The sequence below is a fragment of the Mustela nivalis genome (genome assembly GCF_964662115.1).
Source record: "Mustela nivalis genome assembly, chromosome: 6".
In the NCBI taxonomy this organism is placed as follows: Eukaryota; Metazoa; Chordata; class Mammalia; order Carnivora; family Mustelidae; genus Mustela; species Mustela nivalis.
In genome coordinates, this window is record NC_139025.1 from 3,639,408 (window position 1) to 3,663,607 (window position 24,200).

At 42.7% G+C, this 24,200-nt stretch overlaps 1 protein-coding gene across 13 annotated transcripts in view; it reads right to left on the reverse strand.

The window, feature by feature from the left end:
• The window catches only part of TRAF3 (TNF receptor associated factor 3), a 119,126-nt gene that overhangs the window by 43,122 nt on the left and 51,804 nt on the right, over window positions 1-24,200 (reverse strand). For 12 of the 13 annotated variants that reach the window (XM_082737495.1, XM_082737502.1, XM_082737501.1 and 9 more), the window contains one exon: window positions 11,587-11,712. The exons of the other annotated variant lie outside the window; for it this stretch is intronic. The gene's annotated coding sequence lies outside the window, so the exon portion shown is untranslated. The remainder of the gene's footprint in view (window positions 1-11,586; window positions 11,713-24,200) is intronic. 13 annotated transcript variants of the gene reach the window in all.

The window sequence follows — 24,200 nt, forward strand, 5'->3', positions numbered from 1 at the left end:
GAGAAAGAGAATGGTAAGGAAGAGTTGTCGACTGCCTGGCTGTGTGTTGAAAACACTCACAAAGACTCCATCTGAAAAGACTCGGAGACAATTTTGATTGTAGGCACTTAAGGAAATCTGTGTCCAATCATGAGCTGAATAGTATGCTAATGGAAGAGGAACTTCAATGACTACACATGATAAAGATTATAAACTTTACAATCTTAGTTCAATAATTCATTATACAAACAACAATTATAACAACAAATCCTGGGGATGAGGGAGAATCTCATTTACAGACTTGCCACATTATAATATTAAAAATGTCAAATTTTAAAAAAAATTACAAAGCATGCAAAGAAACACAGAAGTATGGCCCATACACAGGGGAAAAAGCAAGAAATAGAAACTGTCCAGGAGGAAACCCAGACACTGGACTTATAAACACTTTAAATCAGCTATTTTACATGTATAAGGAAGCCATGTCTAAAGAATAAAAGAAACCATCAGAACAATGGCCCAAAAAACGGAATATCAATAAAGATAAATTTTTTAAAGGAAAAAAATAGAAACTCTGGAGCTGGAAAGCATAAAACTGGAATGAAAAACTCACAACAGCGGCTACACAGCAGAACTTAGCAGGCGGAAGAAAGAACTGGAGAACCTGAAGGTGAGTGACTAAGTTTATCTAGTCTAAGTTACAGAAGGGAAAATACAACAAAGAAAAATGAACAGAGCCTCAAAGACCCATGGGGCATCATCAGTCACACCAACATATACATTAGGGGAGTTTCAGAAAGGAGAGGAGGGAGAGAAAGGATTGGAAAGAATAATTGAAGAAACAGGACAAAAAACTTCCCACAGTTGCTGAAAAATAATTAATTGGTTGATTAATTAATCTGCACATCCAGGAAGCTCAACACTATATAGGCTAAACTCAAAGAAATCCACAGTAATGTACATTATAATCAAACTGGAAAAACAAAGAGAAAATTCTGAAAGCAGCAAGAGAGAAGCTACTCCATATATACAAGGATTTCCTTAATCAGAGTAAAGTTGGCATCTCATCAGAAGTCATGGAGGAACTGGGTATGGTGCATATACAATGAATCTCGGAACACTGAAAAAAATTAAATTCAACAACAACAAAAAGAAGTCATGGAGGACAGAAGACAATGGCATAAAAAAAAGACAATGACGTGACATGTTCAAAAGACTCCTACATCTAGCAAAACTGATCTTCAAAAATGAAGAAGACTCTCAACAAAAAAAAAAAACAAATAGAAAACTGGGGCACCTGGGTGGCTCAGTGGGTTAAAGCCTCTGCCTTCAGCTCAGGTCATGACCCCAGGGTCAGCAGGGAGCCTGCTCCGCCCCCACCCCAGCCCCTTCCTGCCTGCCTCTCTGCCTACTTGTGATCTCTGTCAAATAAACAAACAAACAAAAAAAAAAATAGAAAACTGAATCCAACAGTATATTAAAGGTATTACATACCATGACCTAGTGGGATTTATCCCAGGAAGGCGAGAGTGGTTCAGTGTAAGAAAATCAATCAATGTAACATACCACAATAATAGAACAGGGAGAAAAAGATACAATTATCTCAACTGATGTAGAAAAAAAATAGTTGACAAAACCTAACACCCGTTCATTATAAATATCCTCGGAGAACGAGGAATAAAAGGGAACTACCTCAACACGATAAAGGATATCTATAAAAAACTCACACTTAATGGCAAAAGACTGAAAGCTTTCGCCCTAAAATCAGCAAGAAAGGGAAGGATGTACGCTTTCACCACTGCTAGTCACCATTATACTGGAAACTTTAGCCAGAGCAAGAAAAAGAAGTAAAAAGCATCCAAATAAGAAAGAAGTAAAATTATTTCCATTTACAGATGACACAGTCCTACATAGAGAAAATCCCAAAGAATTTACAAGAAAAACCAGAGCTAATAAAGGAATTTATCAAAGTTTCAGGGCACAGGAACATCAGTTGTGTATCTACACAATAGTAATAAATAATCTAAAAAGGAAATTAAAAAAGCAATTCCATTTACAATAGCACTCAAAAGAATAAAATACCCAGGAGTAAATTTAACCAAGGAGGTAAAAGATTTGTCCACTGAAAACTACAAAACAGTTGGTGAGATTAAAGAAGACACAATTAAACAGCAAGACATTTGTTAGCTCCAAACAAGTCTATGTACATGGATTAGCAGACTTGATATTGTTATAATGGCAATATTACTTGTTGGTTAATTAATGTGTTAACATGACTGGACCATGGGGTGCCTAGATACTTGGTCAAACATTATTTCTAGGCGCTTCTGTAAGGGTGCTGGACGACACTGACATACAAATTGGCAGGCTGAGTAAAGCACACTGTCCCCCCCAGTATGGTGGGCATCAGCCAATCAGTCAAAGGCCAGAACGGAACAAAAAGGTGGACTCACCTCCAAGCAAGGAGGATTCTATCTGACTGCCTTCAAACTGAGACATTGGCCTTTCTCCTCCCTCTGGATTTGAACTGAAATATCGGCTCTTCTGGATTTTGAGCCTGCCTGCCTCTGGACAGGAACTACACCATTGGCTCTTAAGGTTTCAGGCCTTCAGATTCAGGCTGGAACTAAGCCATTGGCTCTCCTGGTTCTGCAGCCAGCCAAATGACCCCGCAGATCTTGGGCTCTGCTTGCCTCCATACCAGTAAGAGCTAATTCCTTATAATAAACATAGCTTTTTACAAACGCATGTGCACACACGCACACACAGGTTTTGTTCCTCTGGAGAACCCTAATACTCTACCCAAAGTGATCCACCAATGCAATGCAATCCCTATCAAAGCTCTAATGACCTTTCTTTGACAGAAATGAAAAATCTGATCCTTGAATTCATACGGAATTGCAAGGGACCGCAAAGAGCCAAGACAACATTGAAAAACAAAAATGAAGTTGGAAGACTCACACTTCTCAAACTTACTACTTCGAAACTACAGTAATCATAACAGTGTAATACTGGGCATAAGGACAGATATATAGACCAACGAAATACAACAGAGAGTCCAGAAATAAACCCACACATCTATGGTTAAATGATTTTTCATAAGGATACCAAACCATTTAATGGCGGGGGAAAAAAACCAAAACGGTCTCTGGGACACTGGGAAGCACAGGCAGAAGATGAACTGGGAGCCTTAATATCACTCTCTACGTACAAACTAGGATCAAATGGGATTACCAACTGAAATGTAAGAGAAAAAAAGAAAACACTGGGGCAAATATTCATAACCTTGGGTTTGGCAAAGAATTCTTAGATATGACACCAAAAGCACAAGCAACAAAATAAAAAAATAGATAAACTGGACTCTATGAAATTCAAACTCCTCCGTGCACAGAAGGCTGCCATCAAGAATATGAAGCCATGGGCGCCTGTGGGGCTCAGTCGGCCAAACAGCTGCCTTTGGCTCAGGTCATGATCTCTGGGTCCTGGGCACACACACCCAAAAGAACCGAAAACTCAAACACACGTACACAGATGCTCATAGCAGCACTCTTCACAATACCCATAAGGTGGAAACAACCAAAGTGTCTGTCGACAGAGGAATGGGTAAACACAACGTGGGATCTCCGCACAACAGGACATTATTCAGCCATAAAAAGAAATGAAGCAATGATACAGGCGAAACCGTGGATGAACCAGAAAAACATTACGTTCAACTAAAGAGACCAGAAGCAAAAGAACACATACTGTGTGACCCATGTGTGGGAAACATATAGGTAAACAGACAGAGACACAAAGCAGACTGGTCGCTGCCAGGGGTTGACAGAAAAAGCAGCGAGGACTAACTGCTTAATGGGTATGGGGTTTCCTTTTGGGGGATGACAATGTTTTGGAACCACACATAGGTTGTGCTTATATAACACTGTGAATGTACTAAATGGCATGAATTGTTCGTTTTAAAATGGTTAATTTTATGTTGTGTGAATTTTATGTCAATTAAAAAAATAATGTTTAAAAAAACCTGACCATCATGAGATATTACTTCACAGCCACTAGGATGACTATAGTAAAAGAAAATGGAAAATTCCAAAGTGTTGGTGAGGACAGAAAAGAAACTGGAACCTTCCTACATGACTGGAGAGAACACAAAATGGTGCTGTCACTGTAGCAAACAGTTTGTCAGTTCCTCAAACAGTTAAACAGTTACCCAGAAATTTTATTCCTATGTCTATATCCAGGAAAATCAAAAACACATGTTTGCACAAAGACTTGAATGTGGATGCTCAAAGCAGCAATATTTATAATAAACAAATAGTATTAATAGCCCCGGGGGGGGGGGGCACAGAAAGAAATAACCAGATAAATAAAATGTGGTCTATTCACACAATATACTATTATTCCACTATAAAAACGAATGAAATACTGAGACATGCTACAACATGAATGAACCTTAAAAACATTGTGCTAAATAAGAAGGCAGAAACAGAAGGCCACATGCCACATAATTCCATTTACATGAAATATCCAGAATAGGCAAATCCAGAGACAGAGGGGAGATTAGTGGTTACGGAGTTTCTTTGGGGGATGAATGAAAATATTGTGGAATTAGATAGTGCTGATATCTTAAAACATTGTGAAATACTAAAAACCAATGAACTATACTTTAAATGGTTTAAATAATTTTTCTTACTAAAAAACATAACATAGTATAATGTAATAACCCACAACAACTTCAAGTATAAAAATAACAGCAGTAACAATGTAAAAAAAAAAAAGCTAGCACATTTGAACCTGATGTAATACAATTCTATCTATATTTAGAGCCAAAGAATTTCATATCACTGTATGTACCTTAATAAAAAAATTAGAAGTTGTGGGGCCTCTGGGTGGCTCAGTCATTAAGCATCTGCCTTCAGCTCAGGTTGTGATCCCAGGGTCCTGGGATCCATCCTGGCATCGGGCTCCCTGATCAGTGGGAAGCCTGCTTCTCCCTCTCTCACTCCCCCTGCTTATATTCCCTCTCTTACTGTCTCTATGTGTCAAATAAATAAAATAAATAAAATCTTTACTAAAAAAAAAACCAAGAAACAAAAGTTAGGGGCGCCTGGGTGGCTCAGTGGGTTAAAGCCACTGCCTTTGACTTAGGTCATGATCCCAGGGTCCTGGGATCGAGCCTCGCATTGGGCTCTCTGCTCAGTGGGGAGCCTGCTTCCTCCTCTCTCTCTCTCTCTCTCTGCCTGCCTCTCATCTCTGCCTGTATTTTTAAAAAGTTTTAAGTTGAGGGGCCCCTGGGTGGCTCAGTCACTTAAGCATCTGACTCCTGATTTTCAGTTCAGGTCACGACCTCAGGATCCTGGGATCAAGCCCCATGTTAGACCCTGCATTTGGCGCAGAGCCTGCTTGAGGTTCTCTCTCTCCCTCTGCTCCCCCCACCCCGGCTCATGTGTTCCCCCTCTCTCTCTTCCAAATAAAACTTTAAAAAAAATTAAAAGTTGAGGGCACCTGGGTGGCTCAGTGGGTTAAGCCGCTGCCTTCGGCTCAGGTCATGATCTCAGGATCCTGGGATCAAGTTCCACATTGGACTCTCTGCTCAGCAGGGAGCCTGCTTCCCTCTCTCTCTCTCTGCCTGCCTCTCTGCCTATTGTGATCTTTGCTCTGTCAAATAAATAAATAAAATATTTAAAAAAAAAATTAAAAGTTGAGAGTGGTAAAGATGCTAAAAGACACCAAGAAACTAACTTGAGCTAATAATGTTTTAAATCAAATAGAGAGAAATAAGGGGAAACAAGTGGCCAAAGGATGAGTGCCAACATCAACATGCCACGCCCTGCTGAGCGCCCGTGCACATGGCACGTGGGCATCCGCTGGGGCCGGCCAGACAGGAACAGCAGTATCTGGTGTGAGTACAGTTACAAAAGCTGATACCATGTTCAAAAGCCCCAAATGAAAAACCACTGTAAAAAAAAAGTTCCTACAAACACATTTACTAAAAATGCTAAAAATTTTTTCCACGATGGCACTTTCTAACCTGCAGCTGCATCGGGACATCCACACCAGGCTACAGACAGGCCAAGCATCCCAATGCGGGCTCTGCACGTAGGCTGAGCACCAGAAGCAACAATGTTAGGAAAGTCACATCTTTGGAACTTTCCAAAATATGTGATCGTGAAAACCTCTGATTAGGTTTCTTGATTTAAATATATCTTTATTTCATTTGCTTATACATGGGTATAAAAATAGTTAAATTCTACCTTAATTCTAAAATTTAGATGTGACAATTACAGGTTAATTAAATCCTGTAATATTTACAATAATTGTGTTGAAAAATAATGCTCAGTCCGATACATTAGAGGTGGTGGAGGAAGGGTGACTTGGGCACAAGCGGACTAACATCTGACAGGCCAGTCTGGGGAAGCAGCCTGGGGGTTACCACCTCTGGAGTGGACACACGTGCCTCTGGTCAGCACACTGGGCCACGCCAGTGATGAGAACCTGATGCTACCGCCAGCATATCTCTTCATCATCAAGTGTGGGAAGAGGTCTGCTTCCAAACACATCAGGAAAAATGTTCTGCTGAACAGAAACAACAGATAACACAAAGAAAAGAGAGCACAACAGAGACTATAAGGTAGGGAAGGGATGTGACTGAGAAATGGTGCCAGGGGAGTCCGGATTCTCTGGGAGCAGAAGAGAAGCCAAGAGTAGAAGCCACCGGGAAGCAGCCACTCTGGAGGTGTTGGCCTGGGCCGGCTCCAAGCAGCAGGGCCTGGCCAGGCGCCTGGCCTTCTTACCCCAGAACTCCCACTCTGCCATGTCCTCTGAGCGGAACCATTATTACATTATTTACTTTTGCTGCATGTTTAGGCACGAATTTATTGTATTTTGAGGCCATATGTTTATTCAAACGCAACAATCTCTACTCAGAAAAACCGTCCTTTCACAGAATGTGGGTCTGCAGTCAGCTCGGCAGGAAGCCCCTCACACAGCTGAGCCATCCCTGGACCTCGGGGCACAGCAAAGAGCCGGACTGGATTCCTCTGCCTTTCCTCTGCGCCTTCATTGCTCCTAACGACTTCTCTTCCCTACTTGCGACTTCAGTTGAGCTACTTCCTACTTGGGAGATTGGAAATTGGAAACCAAAGCACATCTGCTGACAAAAGGGTGTTCCAAGTACTGGAAAGCCCGGGGAAAACCAAAAAAGGGAAGCATCAGATAAACAGAGAAAATGGTTCCTGCCAGCACGTCAGTACTTCTCACAACGTGCATGTAGGAGAACGAGCTCGACACCAAGCCCAGCAGGGCAATGGAAAGTATCATCTAAGTAATGCCAATAAAAAGAGAAGAGAGAAAACCATAAACAGACAGGTGTGCCCTGCTGATTAAAAAAAAAAAGTTTGCTGGGAACCGTGTTTATGCAAACATTTCAGCACAGGCTCTTTTCATCATACCTGATGCCAAATGCTCTGCTGGGGGAGAGGGCCTGGAGCTGACACACGGGCCAAGTACAGAAGACAGGAGAATCGAGAAGACTTGATTCTTCTCCAAACAAACAGGCAGATCATAACCACGTATGAAAAGCCCCACTTCAGAGAGAGAGAGAGACTGGGGGGAGGGGCGATGAGGCCAGCCAGCCATGGGCTCACAGCTGGGAAAGAACCAGATTAAACCACAGCATAAAACTTGCTCTTAAATCCCTTGGGAAAACAGAGCTATGTGAAGCCCAGCATGGCCAGTCTCCCTTGATTTAGGGATCCTTTTTAGCACTGATTCAACCCCGACTGTGCGAAGAAGCTGCGCCTCTCCTGGCCCAGGGCCAGAGTCCTGCCATCTGGGAGGGAGACAGGCTGAGGGCCAGGGCATCCGACAAGCCAGAAAGAGCCAAGTCCAGGTGGACGCGGCCCTGCGGCTGAGCCTGGACAGGAGGCTGAGGCAGCTGCACGCGTGTGATAAGGTTCATTTCCTTGGAGCATCAACTTTACTTGAAAATATAAGTGAAAAACATAAAACATGGCCACATGAAGGACTGGATTACAATATTTAAGTCAACCTTGAGAATAAAGCATGAGATTTCACAAGCACTGGCTCTTACGGCAATGCTGCCCCCCAACCAATCTCTTGAGCAGACCCCCCAGTTCTGCCTAGGGTTTAAAGGCAGGGGCTGTTCGGGTGCTGACGTGAACCCCCTCCCCCCCACGCCCCCCGCACACTCATGCTGACCAATCGCAAAGGCCTCACCCAGCAGACCTGTCCACAAGCCTCCTCTCTGAGCTCCCAGACCACCTGGCTCTGTCTGCCCTGCTCCACGGGCCCTTGTATTTAATGCAGCCAACATGAAATCTGCCCTCCTCGGTGCTTCCCGTTCCTATCCAACACATCTGTGCGTCCGCCCCAACAACCTGCTCCCACCTCGGGGGTCGCCCCAGCAGAACCGTATCTGCCTCCTTATTCTGACTGAGACCTGCGGGCTTCAGCACTCCTGAGCTCACGCCCCGTCGGCACCACTTCTGTGGATACAGGGTGCACACTTGTTTTTTAAGATTCTATTTTTTTTTAAGTAATCTCCACACCAACACGGGGCTCACGATCAAGTGTCGCATGCTCCTGTGCGAGCCAGCCAGGCGCCCCGGGTGCGTGCTCTGTTGCTAGGGAGATGCTCTTAGATTCAGTTTACTTATCTGCAGTCTTTCAGCTAAAATAACCCACCTCAAGCTTCTAGTCCAAACCTCACATTGTACACATCAGGAAAACCAGGCACAGACACGCAGTGTGCTTGCAAGGTCCCCAAATTACTAAGAAATCGGCAGCTGATTAAAGAGCAAAATTGATGACATTCATACACAGGAGAAACATATAGACTAAAGCCAACATATTTTGAAGAATAAGCTTTTTTCCGTCCTACATCCAACATGATGGAGTACTACACAGCTGCGCAGAAAGGAGTGAGGAGCAGCCCTGTACGCTCCCGTGTGGGCCTCGCGACCTGCTGTTTCTGCTCAGGAAACAACATGGAGGAAAGCTGTACCATATGCTACCAATCTCTAAGAAAGAGGACTGTGTGCACACACATACTTACACTACAGAGGAAAGAACAAACAGGGTATAAGGATTAGGAATGGAAGCCTGACTTCTGTAAATATTTAAATTAATTATTAAATTAAAATATTTAATTTTGATTTGGAACAATGAAAATGTTTTATAACTTACAACAAAATTTTAAAAGAAGCTATTCCTTCAACTTAAAAAAAAAAAAAAACAAAAAACAAATATGACTGTCTAAACAAATTGCTGGCACACTAAGGGGCTGGCTTGGTGACTTTAAAACTTAATTTGGCAAATTAGGTATACTTCTCTAGGGATATAGACTATAAGGATAAAAAAAAAAAAACTACAGAAAACTCCAAACTGTTTTCAGGAATCATACTATTGGTAATACATTGGTACTGTTATTCTAAAACTATCACGTAGATTTTATAGGATAAAACAAGTAATGATGCTGATGCTATTAGGAACCAAGGTTTTCAGCATTAGAGAAAAGATACATCAATATAAATACAAAGAAGTAAAAACCAAATAATACTAAATTTGAAATAAACATCAGTATGAACTCATGTTATTTTCACTTAAAAAGCACATTTGCCAGGCTGTCCTTCCAAAAGATCTGGAAACAATAACCAGCCCTATAGCAGGGAGTGTCCCCAGCACCCAGAGTGTGGTCTCAAGAGAAGATTTTCTACAAAAGGGAACCAGAGCTGTTCAGAGAAAGAGGCAATGCCAGGTGTGAGGCAAAACTGTGTATAGCAGGAGTCTGGAACTCGCTACAGCAGCAGAGAGGGCAAGGGAAGGAGGAGTAGGGGCCCCGGAAGGACAGCGGAGCGTACTCAGCGAGGCGCCACCGGCCACGGTGGCTCGAGGTGAGCATCTGTGAGAATCCTAACTGCAAAGGATTTAAACAGAGCCCAGAGGTCTACGTTCCTGACTTTGGCACGCTACTTCAAACAGTCAAGGGTCACTCTGGGAGTGGCCGCAGAACCATCTCATTGTCTGGAGACCTGATAAAGAAAAAGAACGGCATCGACTCTCCCTTCCTATCTGAACTGTCCCTTAGGGTAACCATATACTCACCCACGTTAAGTTTCTATCTATCCAAATATTTCAGCTACTCAAGGCCAAGCGAATGACCGAGCGCAAACAGCGTCATTTCATGACCTCTGGGGACTGCAGCTAGGCACTGAGCAGCGCTGGCCCCGAGCCACGACCACACGCTGAGGGCTCCACTGAAGGACGTGTGGTCCCAGGCTGGGGCGGGCCACAGCCACGGATCCACCTGCCACGTCACAGGAGATGCAGAGGACAGAAGACCACGCTCAGTAGAGAGGGCAAAAGTCAACACGGGAAACCTCGGCCTACGGACACGCAACTGAGAAAACGCACGGAAGAAAAGGGATGGGGAGGGGCCGTCGGGGGAGAGAAGACACCCAAGGGGCTCGCGGCTGGCTGCTGTCACTGCTTGAACCCCGCCCCACACAAACTGAAAAACTCAGACAGCAGAGCAAAACTGAGTGGGCCTGTGGTTATGAGTAATTTTTAAAATAGTTTTCTTTATACTTCGAATTTATCAGAAATAGTTATATATAGGGGCGCCTGGGTGGCTCAGTGGGTTAAAGCCTCAGACTTTGGCTCAGGTCATGATCCCAGGGTCCTGGGGTCAAGCCCCGTGTCAGGATTTCTGCTCAGCAGGGAGCCTGCCTCCCCGCACCCTGCCTGCCTCTCTGCCTTCTTGTGATCTCTGTCTGTCAAATTAAAAAAAAAAAAAGAAAAAGAAAGAAATAGCTATATATTAAAACTCACTTTGGATGCAACTATTTCAAATCCATTTTATATTCATTTTACTGTTCTAACATAGTAAAGAGTTCTTAATTTCAAGTATAAAGTGCTACTCAATCACAAATTAGAGACCAAAACAGAGTACTTTGTTTCCTTTCAAACTCCTAGAGAACAACAGTTAGGAAGCAAACAGTTCAAGCATCAAAAGCTGCAATCTGGGGCGCCAGGGTGGCTCAGTGAGTTAAGCCTCTGCTTTTGGCTCAAGGTCATGGTCTCAGGGTCCTGGGATCAAGGCCGCATCTGGCTCTCTGCTCAACAGGGAGCCTGCTACCCTCTCTCTCGGGCTTTCTCTCTGCCTACTTGTGATTTCTCTCTCTGTCAAATAAAATTAGAAAAAAAATTTTTTAAAAAGCTGCAATCTGAGCTGGGAAGGCCTCCCTGCCCTCGGTGAACGTCCTGCTGCGGAGGGCAGGCCTATAAGGCAGAAACCCCTAGCCCTGCCCCGGGTTTCAAACACATTCATCATTACTGGGCCATCAGGTGTAATGATGATTATTCTCAAAGTGTAATGCCGGTTTAAAAAAATGAGAAATAACAATAAGGTTAGACACACACCAAATACGGTGCCATATGTGCAGTAGTTACTCAAATAGGCCTGTCACAGAGGAAACTGCTAAAGCCAAAAATGAGTAAGTTCAGGATGTTTCAATCACTTTATTTTTATGAAAAAGCAAACAAGTTCCAGCTGCAAAAAGAAATCTAAATTAAAATTTTCCAGAGACGTACCTGTGTGTCATACGCTGCGAGGAAGATAGAGCAAAGCACGGTCTAGCAGGAAGAGACTTCGGTCAAGAAAGAAGCAAAGCAGCGCCGATCCTGCCCTTCTTCAAGGAGCCTGCTGGGGTCTCTCACCTGGGGAGTAATGATAATACTGGGTCAACTCCACTGGGAACATTTTTAAATGTTTTAAAAATAGAATTTCAAAAATGTAAATTAAAAAGAATGATCAAGAAAGAAGTTTAGGTGCCTGGGTGGCTCACTGGTTGGGCAACTGCCTTCAGCTTGGGTCATGATCCCGGAACTCCAGGATCGAGTCCTGCATCGGGCTCGTGGCTCTATGGGGAGTCTGCTTCTCCCTCTGACCCTCTCCTCTCATGCTCTCTCTCTCTCTTTCTCAAATAAAAATTTTTAAAAATCTCAAAAAAAAAAAGGAAAGAAGTTTAAAGAAAACTTTTTGGGGCGCCTGGGTGGCTCAGTGGGTTAAGCCTCTGCCTTCAGCTTGGGTCATGATCTCAGGGTCCTGGGATCGAGTCCTGCATCCGGCTCTCTGCTCAGCAGGGAGCCTGCTTCCCCCTCTCTCTGCCTGCCTCTCTGCCTACTTGTGATCCCTCTCTGTCAAATAAATAAATAAAATCTTAAAAAAAAAAAGAAAAGAAAAGAAAGAAAAGAAACCATTTTAACCACTCTATAGAAACATGTGTTTTGGATTTTCCACATTACAATTTATGTGGACACAAATTACAAAGTCTGGATATCTTCAGACTATTTTAATTTTAAAATAACTTTTATCATGAAGTACTGCACACACACACACAAAGCACGGTCAACACTATGTTCGGTACACAAACACTAGTCCAACAACCATCCAGGCCTAGGAAGGAACAAACACTGCTGAAACCCCAAAACGGCAGGGTACCTCTCTCTGACCCCCCACCCCCACCTTCCGCCGTGAGCAGCAACTATAACCTTTACGGTTATCGCTTTCTTACCTTCCTTTAGATGCAGCATCTAGGCACGCCACACTGATACAGAATATTTTTGCCAAAATTTGTAATTTCTATACACAGAATTATATTGTATGTACTCTTTCTCTCTCTCTCTTTTTTTTTTTCCACTCCACCTCTGGGGCTGTACCTGGTATTTATTTTCATTGCCGTGTAGCACACCATTGTGTAAAAATACACTAATTTACTTATCCATTCCCCTGTCCCCTGGGTAGTTTCTGCCTTGGAGCAAAGACACTACGAACAGATCTCCGTGGCGCAGCCATCTTAAGCACAGTGAGCATGTATTTCTCTGGGGTACAGACCTAGAAATGGGATACACCTTTGCTACATAAAGCCAAACTATTTTCCAAAGCAGTTGTAACAATTTATACCCCCATCAGAAGTGTATGAGAGTGTTTCTGGTGCTCAACTACTTCAACAAGACTTGTCCAGTTTTTTAATTCTTGCTAACTGAATGGCTGTATAGTGGTACCCTAAGAATTCTTCACTACATTGAATTTTAAAATTATTTTGAATAGGGGCGCCTGGGTGGCTCAGTCCATTAAGCGTCTGATTCTTGATTTTGGTTCAAGTTATAATCGTACAATCGAGTTCTGCTTTGGGCTGTGTGCAGGGTGTGTGGCCTGCTCAAGATTCTTACTCTCCCTCCCCCTGCCCCTCCCCTACTCTCTCTTTCTTTAGCTCTTAAAAAAAATTTTTATTAACATTTACATTTCTTACATTTGTAAAAATTTTACATCTGACAATTGCTGCAATGCAATTTTTTTTTTTTTTTTTTTTTTAAAGTAGGCTCCAAGGCCAGCATGGAGCCCAGCATAGGGCTGGGACTCAGGGCCCTGAATCAACACCAGAGCTGAGGTCAAGAGTCAGACACCCCTGCCACAATGCACTTTTAATTTTGCAACAAGCTCCTTCCTGTTCATCTCTCCAGCAGCTACTGGGCTACCACTTCTCATCAGGCTTAATGAACTCCCTCATCTCCGTCCACCAGCTTCCAGAGACACTGACTCCGACCCCCCAGGCACAGGCAGACGTGTGCCGGTCAGGCCTGGCCAGTGCGAGCCTCCTTCCTTACACCCTGGCCAGAGCTGGTTTCTGTGAACACACAGAGTCAAATTAATGAAGTCTTTTCTTCCTCCTCTGGGACTACAAGATTCTCTTTCCCAAAGAACTCAATCATGTGGAAAGCCATCTGCCAACTAGGACTACCTATCCTGGACTTTGTGTGAGCAAGAAAAGAACCTGTTTATGATAAGCTATTTATTTTGTCACAGGACCTACAGTGGCCCACTGTGAAACGATACTCTGGTCCTGCTTTTTGCCTTAAAATATATTTTGTCTAATACTACACATTCTTGTTCTCGGTGTTTGCATAGTTTATTTTTGTCATCATTTTACTTTCAACATTTCTGAATTCCTTTAGATGAATTTCTTGAAAACAGTATATAGTTGGATTTTTAAAAAAATATTTTGAAAAATCTTGGTATCTTTGCCTTTAAATGGAAATTTACTCTATTGGCCCTGGAAGCCAACCCGCATATGTAGATTTCCTTCTGCTATTTTACCAGGGGCTATCCGCCTCCTTTAGGAATGTTATCCTAACTCCCTCTTCTCTGTCATCTAGAAGGTACAGGTTCTGTTTTTACTCTTTTAATGATTACTTTAGAAATGACAATGTGCGGCTTCTTCTCACAGCCCTATCTTACCCTTCTCCCAGACAGCAAGGACTTTAAAGTGTTAACTCCATTCATCGTATTTCCAGCCTATGTCCCACCACTGCGTGTTTACACATGAGCACGTACTTTTGTCACCATTAACATTTTACATAACATTCAATCATTTTGGTTAGAGAGAGAATCCCTTCCTTTCTCCTACTGACTATCACTCCGAGTGCCGTGTGGCTCTCAGGGCCGGTGTCAGGAATCCAGCTGCTGTTCCTCTGTGTAATCATGTGCTTCACGGCCCTGTGTTTGCGTGTGGATTTCTTTTTACTTAGGATATCTTGTCAGTCATTTGTTGAACGTCTTACCATTGTGGTTTGCCGCATTTCAACTTTCTGGAGAGATTTCAGCCATTATCTTTTCAAGCACTGCTTCTGTCCTGGCCCTCACGTCTCCTTCTAGAGCCAATTACATGAGCCTTAGTCCCGACTTCCTGTGTCTCCTGCCTTCCCTTTGTGCTTCCCACATTTCCATCTCTGTGCTTCTTGTTTTTCTGTGTTTGATATGTTACGCTGGTGGATTACAGGGATTGATTTTCCAGTGTTAAGCCAATTTCTCACTCCTGAGATAAACCTCACGTGATCATTAAGTAATATCCTTTTTATATGTTTCTACATGGATTCTATCTGCTACCATGTATGGAAGATGTGTGTAAGACTAATGCACTTGGTGGTTTTGCTTTACTGTAAGTTCTTGTCTTGTCTTCCTTTCAGTCCAGCGCTGGCTCACAGAATGAGATAGGAAACATTCCCTCCTCATTTTCAGAACCCTGAGATCATGAATGGAGCCAAAGGCAGACATTTAACTGACTGAGCCACTCGGGCGCCCCAAAGGATTTTCATTACCAATTCAATTTCTTTAGTAAATACAGAATAATGAAAGTTACATATTTCTTCCTGAGTTAGCTTTGATGGTTTGTGTTTTTCAAAAAATGTTTTTGTTTAAGTTGTCAAATTTAGGGGCACCTGGGTGACCTCAGTCTTTTAAGTGTCTGCTTTCAGCTCAGTGATCCCAGGGTGTTGGGATCAAGTCCCACATTGGGCTCCTTGCTTGGCGGGAAGCCTGCTTTTCCTTCTCCTGTTCTCTCCCTGATCGTGTTCCCTCTCTCACTGTGTCTGTCAAACAAATTAAAAAAAAAAAAAAAAAAAAGTCAAATTTATTGGTATAAAATTATTCACAATTTTACTCTTACTACCCTTTCAATGTCTTTAGGGTCTGTAGTGGGACCCTTTTTTACATCCCTCATATTGGCATTAATGTTTCCTTCTTCTCCGACCCATGACAGATTTTGTGGATAGGACAGCGATCTTTAACTCATCAGAGTTTTACCCGCAAACACTACTACGCTGCGTTAGGTGCAGGGATAGCGTATTTCCGTTGCTCTCCTCCCATCCTTTGTGCTACTGTTTTCACTGATTTACCTCTACAAGTATTATAAGGCCCAGCATATATTGTCACTTTTGCCTTTTTTTTTAAAGATTTTATTTTAATATTTATTTGACAGACAGAGATCACAAGTAGGCAGAGAGGCAGGCAGAGAGAGGGGGAAGCAGGCTCCCCGCTGAGCAGAGAGCCCGATGCAGGACTCGATCCCAGGACCCTGAGATCATGACCCGAGCCGAAGGCAGAGGCTTTACCCCACTGAGCCACACAGGCACCCGTGCCCTTTTTTTTTTTTTTTTAAGATTTCACCTATTTATTTGACAGAGAGAGAGATCACAAGTAGGCAGAGCAGCAGGCAGAGAGGGAGAAGCAGGCCTCCCGCTGAGCAGGGAGCCCGATGCAGGGCTCAATCCCAGGACCCTGAGATCATGACCTGAGCTAAAGGCAGAGGCTTAACCCACAGAGCCATGCAGGGGCCCCAACAGCCTTTAAAAAAAAAAAAAAAAAGATATTTATTTATTCATTTGACAGAGAGACACTGAGAGAGGGAACACAAGAACGGGGACTGAGAGAGGAAGAAGCAGGCTTTCTGCCGAGCAGGGGACCTGATGCAGGGCTCTATCCAAGGACACTGGGATCATTCCCTGAGCGGAAGGCGGATACTTAACAACTGAGCCACCCAGGCGCCGCTAAATAGCCAATTAAAAAAAAAGGCAATTAAAAGTGAGGATATTTATCCATCTATTGACCATTTCAGGTTATTATTTTTACTCCTCTGTGTAAAAATTTCCATCTGGTGGGTGCCTAGGTGGCTCAGTGGGTTAAGCCTCTGACTCCGGCTCAGGTCATGATCCCAGGGTCCTGGGATAGAGGCCCTCATCAGGCTCTCTGCTCGGCGTGGAGCCTGCTTCCTCCTCTCTCTGCCTGCCTCTCTGCCTACTTGTGATCTCTGTCAAATAAATAAATAAAATATTTTTTAAAAAATTCCCATCTGATATAATTTCCTTCTAACTAAACTTCCTTTAAAAATTTCACGTAGTGCAGGTCTGCTGGCAATAAATTCTGTCAGCTTTTCTTGGCCTAGAAATTGTGATTTCACTTTTATTTCTGAAAGATATTTTCTCTGGGTACAAAATTCTAAACTAACAGATTTTTCTTTTGGTGCTTTAAACATGTCACTGTGTTGTCTTCTGGCTAGCACAAGCTCAGACCAGATGTCAGCTGTCATTTCTGTTTTTGTTTTTCTGTAATGTCTTTTCTTCTTACTTTTTTCCCCCTCTTTAGCACTGGTTTTTCAGCAATATTGTTATGCGGTACACATTGGTATGGTTTTCTTTGTTTATTCTGTTTGGGATTTTTGAGCTCTGTGGTTTGTAATTTTCATCAAATTTGGATTTTTTTTTCAGCCATTATCTCTCCAAATGCTATTTGCATTCCCTCCTCTTTTGGAACTCTAGTTACATGTATCTGAAAACAGCTGATTTTGTCTCACAGGTTCCTAAATGCTCTGTTAGTCTCTCCCGTCTTCTCTATTCTGTTTGTTGTGTCCTGGACCATTTCTTTGCCATGTCTTGAAGTTCACGGACATATTCTTCTGTAGTACCAACCTGTTATTAATCTCTCTGTTACATTTTTCATTTCAGAAATTTTATTTTTCATCTAGAAGTTTTACTTCAGTTTTCTGTATTTTTCATTTTGCTAATTATGTTCATTTTTCCCTATATTCTTGAACATGTGCAACTTATTTTATAGCAGTTATTTTAATGTACTTGTCTATTATTTTGCATCTGTTTCTAGTGGTTAATTTTTCTCCTGGTTAATGTCTTATTTTCTTGCTTCTTTGTATGTCTGGTAATTTTTATAAGATGCTGGACACTTTTTTTATGCTGTTGGGAACTGGATGTTATCATATCCTTTTAAATGTAATTAGGACTTGGGGCACCTGGGTGGCTCAGTCAGTTAAGTGGCTGACTTGATTTTGAACCAGGTGATGATTTCAGGGTCTTGGGATCAAGCCTGGCATCGGGCTCCGCAATTGGTAAGGAGTCTGCTTAAGCTTCTCTCTCTCCTGCGGCACCTGGGTGGCTCAGTCCTTAAGCGCTGCCTTCAGCTCAGGTCCTGATCTCATGGTCCTGGGATGGAGCCCCACACTGGGCTCCCTGCTTGGAGGGAAGCCTGCTTCTATCCTCTCCCACTCCCCCTGCTGTGCTCCCTCTCTCGCTGTGTGTCTCTGTCAAATAAACAATACAATCTTAAAAAAATTTAAAAAAAGATTCTCTCTCCTTCATCCTCTGCCCCTCCTCCCATGCAAATGCTCTCTCTCTCTCTCTCTCTCTCTTACTTCGTCAAATAAATAAATAAATAAATAAATAAATATAGGTGGGACTTAGTTCTGAGAACTATTACGTGGAACTGGCTGGGCAGGTCCGCAGCAGCCCTTCTAGTCTAGAGCTAATCCAGCCCCACTGCTGAGGTGAGGGGAGTCTACCTGATGCCCTAACTGGAAAAGCTGCTCTGAACCCACCCTAACAAAGACTTAAAAACAGCCTTGAAAGGACCTAACTATCTCAACCCTGTGTGATATCCAGAAGTTATCCAGGCTGCTCCTTTCTGGTAGTTCTTTTCCTGGCTTTGAGATGTTTCTCCTCATGTATATGTGGATCAGCACTCAGTCAAAATCTCCAGGGGGTCCTCTGACAGATCTCTGGAGTTGTAAGGAGCCCCCTTCCTCTCCTGTGCTTTACCCCCCACCTAAATTCTAGCTGCTTTGTCTTCCCAAACACTGAGGGTTTGTCACTTCAGTAAGGCCAGTGGGCTCCGGCTTCTCTCTCCCTGCCCTGCAGTGTGGAAACTGTCTCTATGCCAGAATTTACAAACTATGACCTGGGGCCAAATCTAACCTACTACCAGTTTTTTTTTTTTTTTTAATAAAGTTTTATGGGAATACGTCCACACCCATTCATTCACATACTGAGTATGAAAGCAGACACAGAGCTGAGTAAGTATGGAGCTGTGACTGAGATCATATGGTCCGGAAAGTCTGAGATATTTACTGTTTGTCCATTTACAGCAAAATTTCATGGATCCTGCTCTAGAGAAAAGGCTGGAATAACTGTAGAGTTCATTTCTTTTATTTCCAGGAACACAGTCCTAATCTGTCTGCTGACCAATGTCTAAAGCTGTTGCTTCATCTATTTTGTCTGGTTTTCAAGTTGTTTAAGATGGCAGTCAGGTTTGGGACTGGGGTCAGGGGAGTGCGGCCCCTGCCTCAGGTACAAATTTTAGGGAGGAACAAAAAACTCAGTAACAGAGATAAAAGCCAAAACTAATGAAAAAAATCCATAAGAAACGAAAACATTAAAATTTTAAACTAAGATAGTACTGGTAACACGGCTGAACTGAGCCATGTCAGAGGTGAGGCAAAAGGAAAAATCATTAATTCTGATCCTGTCTATATTTAAATTTTGATTTTTTTTCATTACGGATCTGTTTGTATCGCATTGGACTTTCTCAAAGCGCTGTATTAAAATATTTATTTTAGGGGGACCTGGGTGGCTCAGTTGGGCTTCTGACTCTTGATTTTGGCTCAGGTCGTGATCTCAGGGTCATGAGATGGAGTCCCATTTTAAGCTCGCACTCAGCAGGGAGTCTGCTTGAGGATTCTCTCTACCTCTCCCCCCACTAAAATGTCAAATAAGTTAAAAAATTTTTTTTTAATTTTATTTTTAAGTAATCTCTATACCCAACATGGTGCTCAAACTTAAAATCCCCAAGATCAAGAGTTCTATGCTCTACTGACTGTGCCAGTGAGGTGCCCCTAAAATATTAATCTCAATTATTAAGCTTTTTGGTGCCCTCTTCAGTTCTACACCCGAGTCAAGTGCCTCACTTGCCTCACCTGGTCTTGGTGGAGAGTAAGTCTGGTCCTTGTTATTCAGTCATGGCAGAAATGCAAGACTCAGGACTAAATTTCTTACTAAGCACACTATACTAATATAACTACAGACTTTATCAGAACTGGAAAATTGACTTCTTCAGAGATACCTTAAAACAGAAAATGCTTCAGTATGAAATGTGATGCTCAAATTCCTTCTATTTGCAACTAAAGTCTTTATTATTTATTTATTTTGAGATTGTATTTATTTATTTGACAGAGAGAGACATAGCAAGAGAGAGAACACAAGCGGGGGAGGCGAGAGAGGGTGAAGCAGACTCCCCTCTGAACAGAGAGCCCCATGGGGGGCTCCTTCCCAGGACCCTGGGTTCACGACCTGAGCCCAAGGTAGATGCTTAACAACTGAGCCACCCAGATGCCCCAATTTGCAACTAAAGTCTTATGTGTACATATTCCCACATATAATCCACTTTGTAAGCAGAGAAATACTACAAGAATATAAAAGTTTTCCTATAGTTGGGGCACCTGGCTGGCTCAGCTGGTAGGGCACGAGGCTCTTAATCTCAGGGTTGTGAGTTCAAGCCACATGTTGGGTGTGGAGCCTACTTCCAAGAAATTGAAAAAATAAATTAATTTTTTTAATGATTTTATTTATTTATTTGACAGAGAGAGACAACAAGGGACAGAACATAAGCAGGCGAAGTGGGAGAGAAAGAAGCAGACTCCCCGCTGAGCAGGGAGCCCGATGCAGGGGCCCAATCCAGGACCCTGGGGACCATGACCTGAACTGAAGGCAGATGCTCAATGACTAAGCCACCCAGGCGCCCCCAAAATAAATTAATTAAAAAAACAAAATCTTTCCTATAATTACTAAATAAACACATGCACACAAAGACCTTGTAACTGGAAAACAATACAATAATTATACAATGTCGGGGTGATACATTTATATTATGGAGTATACAAAAACAGCCAACAGCAGCACCTGCTACCAAGTCAGTTTACTAACTGGTGGCGAAAGTAGGAGCCAACGTTCTCACTACATCAGTTCAATTAAAAGAAATCAAGCCACAGATGACCACTGGGATTCCACAGGATTGCCGCCCGGCTGGTGCTCCTCTCTAGCACGCGCAGCAGGAAAGCCCTAGGCCGGGGCAAGCAGAAGGCCTCTCGTGGCTGCGAGAATTAACGTTCCACCATGAGCCAACTTCTTTGTATTCTACATTTACTTCATTTTCTAAAAGCACAAGCGCAGGAAAATGTTTTCAAATATAATGACCAAAGAAAGCTTTTCCCTTAATTAAAAATTTTATGGTATTAAGTTTAGTGGAGGAACAAAGACTATGAAATTAAAATTGTAATTTTTATGGATAGTCAAAACTCATGAAACTAATTAATTTAACAATCAGACACTGTTCGAGTTCACGAAGCATCTCCCCACCCTCAATTCCCTCTTGCATCTGCTCCTTCTGACTTGGCTTTGGGTGCGAGTCTGCCCCACGCAGCCCGGCACCGAACGCCTGCCCTCCCCAGCCAAGAACTCTGCCTCTGCGTCACGGGGTGGACTTACACATGTGCTCTCCTGTCCCATTTCTCCTGTGCCTTGGCTGCTTCCCTCTCACTCTCTTCATGTCCTGCCAGACACTTGATCCTCAAGACTCCATTCGAGTGTCTTGACACCTACCCTATACACTCAACTCACAGTTTGTCATGAAACTTTAGGGCAGAGGGATGCTAACTTTGTATCTGTTGCCTCCCTCCAGCCCCAGCACCTAGCAAGATGCCAGGCACACTCGGCAGGCACCTGCTTGCTATGGGGCTAAACGTTTCTAAGCATCTTTCGAGAACCTTCCCTTCCTGGTGGAAGTGACCTTCCTCAAGCCCTGATCTATACTATAAGAACTCATCATAACACAAGTCTACACTGGCTCTGCTTCTTTCTCTCTCTGCCACCTGATGGTGAGCTTTCTGAAGACGGGGAAGTGCTTTTCTTAGGTTTGTATCCTCAGCACTCAGAAATTATCTACCACACAGTACACATTCAATATATATTAGTAGTTATTACATTGTCCTGTGATTACTCATTTACTCTTCACAACTCTGTAAATACTCTCCTTTACCCCCGCCCCCCACATTACAGAGATGAGGAAACTGGAACAGAAAGGTTCAGCAGTTTTCCAACATGACACATTAGCAAGCAACAGAGTGGTCTGCCTCTTGAGTCACATCTGTAACATCTGTTAACAGACAGTGACTGTATCAACAAAGGCACGCTCACCGACTCGTGATGTCATAAGAATCAACAGAGATTTATGCTGTAACACTGCATTTGCCATTTGCACCTCTCAATTCATCTTTAAAAGGCTATCCAATGCTCCAAATCTCTCCTTGGACTACTGAGGAACTAAGATAATGACCCTTAGCAACTCACCCAAAGTCAGAGTCAGCAGGACTTAACCCCTGGTCTCAAGGACCAGTGCTCTCTCCATGCTGACTTGACCAGCGTTCTCAATGGCTCAGACACCTGTACATTCAAAATCTGGGTGAAACAGCAAAATACATGCCTCAAAATTCCCAAAACATCAATAATGCTTAACTAATGCATTTGTCACTTTTGAAAACAAAGCACCTTTTTTCATTGTTTCGAATTTCAGCATGGACAGCCCTGAAGTTTATTTATTCCTTTGGGACTAACATAGGACATTCACAACCAGATGCACCGAAGACAGGGCCTCTGGCTGAACCAAGGCTGTTTCTGACTTCAAGGAGGATACTGAGATCTTGGCAAGGCTAAAATAAATTTCTTGTATCACGTAACTAATTATTTGCTTGGTTTCTAGCTACTTTACATATAAGAACTGACTAGAACTACTTAGCTTACTTTTGAAAAGCATTTTCCAAATGGGTTTGAACAGGGAGGGAAAAAGCTAGTTAAGAATGAAATAACTATCCCATGCTCCTGGGTGACAGTTAAAATTACACTTGTGTGAAAAAACAATGTTTTGGAGCTATAATGCAGTGGTGAGTTTGGTTTTGTTTTTGGCAATATGATAGGTTTCTCTGAAGTCTTGTCCACCTGAAATCATGGTTGAATATTCATTACCACTTGCATACTTACTTTAGTGCTAAAATACGAAATGTCACATATATTTGTACAGATAGAGTCATGTTGATAACTTGAGATGTCAGGCACCTGGGTGGCTCAGTTGTTGAGTGTCTGCCTTTGGCTCAGGTCATGTCCCAGTGTCCTGGGATCAAGCCCCATATCCAGCCCCATATTAGGCTTCCTGCTCAGTGGGAGGCCTGCTTCTCCAGCTCCCCCATGCTTCTGTTGTCTCTCTCTCTTGCTATCTCTATCATAAATAAATAAAATCTTAAAAAGAAAAAAAAAAAAAGAATGGGGCGCCTGGGTGGCTCAGTGGGTTAAAGCCTCTGCCTTCGGCTCAGGTCATGATCTCAGGGTCCTGGGATTGAGCCCCGCATCAGGCTCTCTGCTCAGCACAGAGCCTGCTTTCCTTCCTCTCTCTCTGCCTGCCTCTCTGCCTGCTTGTGATCTCTGTCTGTCAAATGAATAAATAAAATCTTAAAAAAAAATTTTAAAAAAAAGAAAAGAAAATTTGAGATGTCTAGTATAATATTTCTAGGATCTTTTTGAATCTAATATTCTCATGCTACATAAACCCTCTAAAATAAATTGACTTCCTACTCAAAGGTGATCCCAATTGCTAAAATTGCTGGACCCACCAGTACAAAGTTTCCTACGTGACATCCAACTGATCGCACTGTTTAACATAAGGTTGTATGAAAGTGGGACACCTTTCAAGTCCTGATCAGTCTTTCAAATAAACCCTATTCTGCAATGTTCACTTTTGCTTAATTAATATGGTTATGATTCACTGCACTTTATTTGATGAATTTAACAGATTTGTTATGCAACATCAAATCTCTTTGGGTTTCCCCCCAAATTAATCAGTATTTTGAAAATAAAATATTCTGTCAACAATTTTTATGCAAAAAAGAAAAAGCTACATTAATAAAATTTTCTACTGGAATAATAAGAAAATAAATCTAAATTTGTAGGTTAGATCAGTGCTGCTGAAAAACTCCAAGACTGACTCAGTGGCCAAAAGTCCCGGAGGGCAGGGAGCTCCTGGCCACACTGAGGCCACACAGCACCACATCTCACACAAGCCCCTGGGGCCGTCCCAAATGGTCCAGTGGTTGGAACCAAAGCCTGTCTTGCCAGGTCCCCATCTACACTCTCACAAGTGCCCATAAATAATTCTTAGTAACAGCACCCTTCCCCAGTCTGGCACTGTCATGAGAAAAATGAAAGAGCTCTTCCTATAAATTAAAACATCAAAAGCACTGGGGCTGGCTTTACTAGTTTCTCAAAACTACCTCATTTTCCTCAAAAATCTCTACACTTAATTCAAAGGATGCGTTAAAGTCTGCTAGCCTCCCAGTGTACTGCTCAATTACAAGAAAAAACATGGAGAGTGAAAGAGGAAGGGGCCTTTCAGGACAGAAAGAGTCCTCTACTCTTGGCTGTCTCCAGCCCCGTGGTGGAGGGGAAAACACAAGTATTCAACAATTTGGAAAGATACTAAATTA